This window comes from Pongo pygmaeus, chromosome 8 (genome assembly GCF_028885625.2).
Source record: "Pongo pygmaeus isolate AG05252 chromosome 8, NHGRI_mPonPyg2-v2.0_pri, whole genome shotgun sequence".
In the NCBI taxonomy this organism is placed as follows: domain Eukaryota; kingdom Metazoa; phylum Chordata; class Mammalia; order Primates; family Hominidae; genus Pongo; species Pongo pygmaeus.
In genome coordinates, this window is record NC_072381.2 from 4,027,042 (window position 1) to 4,030,887 (window position 3,846).

A 3,846-nucleotide genomic window follows, 5' to 3' on the forward strand; every position below is an offset into this window, starting at 1 on the left:
AGCACCTTGATTGTTTTGCCCCTTCTCCAGTGCCCAGCATACCACCTAACACATGGCAGGTGTTCCTTAAGTATTTTGGATAAGAGAATGACTGTATAAAGTCAAGTTTAAACTACATCCAGTATGTGTGTGTGGTGGGGTTGGGGGGAACACGTGTGTACAAAGAAGGTTGATATGGCTTCAGACTAAGACAACATTTGCTTTCTGGTCAACTTCCTTCCTTTACATTTTGATGTAACACATTTCTGTCCTACAAAGAAAAAATGGTGCTTGAACATGGAACAAAAGTACCTTTTGTAGCATAGGATTCATTCTTAGAATAATTTTACTGCTTCACCGATCCCTGTTTCTGTCTCTGTACTCTTGTTTCTCAACATCAGCAAATACAACAACAGAAACTAATGACTATTCTTCACAAACTAATTTATGTCTCAATTTTTAATATGTATGTTACATGTGGTGAATCATGGCCATACATATTAACATGGAAAGCTCTGACTCCATACATGTACACATGTTAAGCACTGACTGTCCATATGCATATGTGCAAAGCACTGAATAATTGGTGCATTTCTACTTGAGCTCTCTGCAGAGGCTGATTGGAAATACCCTTCTCCTGGGATGTGTCTCCCTCATCTACCTTGTCATTGGGGTAACGATGCCATGCCTAGGACGGAGCACCTTTCCTCCACTTGTCTCCTGGAAACTGCAGGGGCGTGTGTTTGCACATGTTACAATGAATAAATTAAGTGTAAAAATAGCACTTCAAGAACGTTTACCACTGCTTTAATGAATTTCAACAAAGTTGTCGTGGCATTTATCATTTCTTTTAATCTTGGTGATGGAAGTCTATCAAAAGTTATCTTTACAAATAAAACACAGGAGAGATTTGTGATGATATTTTGAATAATGTATTAAAAAACACGTTCACTCAAAAACTGAATGCATGCAATCATACAATAGGAGTTTCCCCCTAAATTCTGGATATAAATGCTTAAGCTTTCACTTCAGTTGTTTGGACAACACATTACAAGCATAAACTAGCGGGGAAGAACAGCTAGTTGACTGAGCATCTATGACCTACGTGTTATATTTGTTTACTTTAAATGAGACTTTCAGTCTTTATGAAAGTGAAACCACCTTTGCAAAATAACTGAGGAAATTATGACAGTCCAAGGAATCAGACCTGACCGACCCTATCTTGCTTCTAACCCTTAAGCTGTCCTTGTTCATTCCTCGGCGTAGGCCAAACTAACTTTGGGAAGGAATTCAGTTCATGGTTTGACTCTGAAACAAAATTGATAACAGCCCTTTCCAGAAAAGACCCCCTTCTTGCCTGGGGGACCAGCCTGTCTTTGCAGGACTAACAAATTAGCTACAAGGTTAGAAATTACAATATAGGGGTCATGCAGCCTCTGGCTCCAGGACTCTGAACCTCCTCAAATTTCTCCTGGGGATAACATCACTATTGTAAAACCTATAATCAGTGCTTGAGATATGTTGCAGATCCTGCACCTCCATGGATCAGCTGACACCACCCAGAACAGTCATCTGGCCCAACCAGTTCTGCCATCCTACCCAGGAATGGAAGACAGCAAGAAAACCTCACTATGACCCTCTATGATTCCATCTCCAACCTGAGCAATCAGCACTCCCCACTTCCCAAGCCCCTACCCACCAAATTATCTTTAAAAATTCTGATCCCCAAATGCTCAGGGAGACTGACTTGAGTAATAGTAAAACTACGGCCTCCCACACAGCGGGCTCTGCGTGAATCACTCTTTTGCCATTGCCATTCCCCTGTGTGGATAAATTGACTCTGTCTAGGCAATGGGCAGGGTGAACCCACTGGGCGGTTACAAAAGCAACCGAGGATTCCCAGCAAAAGATAATGTGGAGAGTATTCCCTCCCACCCAGGGCATCCTGTTTTCTTCATCCTGTGTGCCCTTGTTCCATCATTGAAATCCAGACCTTTGGTCTTAAAAATAAAAGCCAGAAATTAGCTACCAAATGTTGGCAGTTTTATAAGCTACAAGAAAGCAATAGGCTGCTCTTAAGTTTGCATTTTGTGTCAGATATTGGCTAGGGTTAAAGGTTCAAGTAAATTTTATGCCTTCCACTATTTTGTTAGGGTTAGGAGATAATATTTCTAGCACTTTTCCAATGATCAACTAAATATGACATATTTATGCATGAAATTTCTTGCCTCTGGACTTATTGAATATGACTTTTAATCCTAAGGATGGTTTTATCATCATCTAGCCAAGATTTCACGTCTTCACTGCTTCTGTCCGAGTGTTCAAGGAAAAGATAAATGGTAAATTGAAGGTTTAAAATAATGATTTTGTCAGTAAATATTCCATATTTGATGGTGGCTATGACTTTGAAAAATTTTAGTTTGTGTTGAAAAAATGTGGCTCTTCTTCGTCCTGCACTTTTTTCTTCTGGGTAAGAGTAAGATAACATTATTAGTTTTTTTTTTTTTTTTTTTTTGAGACAGAGTATAGCTCTGTCTCCAGGATGGAGTGCAGTGGCATTGATCTGGACTCACTGCAACCTCCGACACTTTAGGCAAGTGATTCTCTTGCCTCAGCCTCCTGAGTAGCTGGGATTACAAGCACGCACCACCACCCCCAGCTAATTTTTGTATTTTTAGTAGATACATGGTTTCACCATGTTGGCCAGGATGGTCTTGATCTCCTGACCTTGTGATCTGCCGGCCTTGGCCTCCCAAAGTTCTGGGATTACAGGCATGAGCCACCACACCCAGCCAACATTATTAGTTTTTAATCATAGCAATTTTTGTTAGTAACAAATTTAAACATACATAGTCCTTTTGCTCTCTAGCATCTACAGTACTCTTCGTTCAGGATTTAAGAGGTATTACATCCAGGTATGACTGTCCTACGTGTGTGCTCAAGGCTGCATTAAGAATTTTTTTCTCTTTTCTGCCACATCTTTTCTTCACCCTGTGTTTGCCTGTGCACCTGCCTCTTCTGGAAGCAGCTATGATGACAGGGTTCACCATCACCCGTGCTCGCAACCCCACACAGTGCCTCCCATAGAGTGGGCTTAGTCCATTTTCACTTGCAAAAGAAAACACGTTGGCTCCTCTGTAGTAATTCTGAATTTTAGATGAGATCTTAATTCAGTAAATTACTACTATGTTTTGAACTTGAATAATGAATGTAAGAGAAACTGCAGTGCATGAGACAGGAAAGCTACTCCCTCCCCACTGATAAATACTTATCACTTGGAAATAAAATTTTTAAGCAATCAGAAGGAGACTTCTTGGAGAAAATGGGCCTGGCGCTGTTGTCCTGCGATGGAAACGGAGGCTCTGTCCCCAGGCTTCCAGGAAATGTTTAGAGTTGAGTCTAACAAGGCCATATTCTAAGCATAAAAATTTAATGACGATACACAATTTTAACAAGTCTGAAGTCATTGATTAAAGAAAATTAAAAAGGTGTGTATGGTAGGTGCCTTAACTCTCCTTAGAATATAGAGGATTATTGATACTACAATGAAAATAATGTCTATCCTGTTTTTAACCTTATTTTTTAAAAGAAAAACTGAACAACGTGTTTGACATTTTCCACCACTTTTGGGTTTAGTTTTACAAGTTATTAATCACAGCACACTTTGATACTGGGGGAAAGGGGATTGGAGTTGAAGTAGAAAAGCTAAGGCCAAGCCATTCCAAAATAATGAGACTTCTCTTTCAAATATGATTTTAATTATAAAGCTATCTCTGACTTTATGCAGTATCAAAACTTGGTTTTCTTGGAACTCAGATTATACTAAGAAAAAGGCACAGAGTCAATCAAAGATATACAAACCCACTT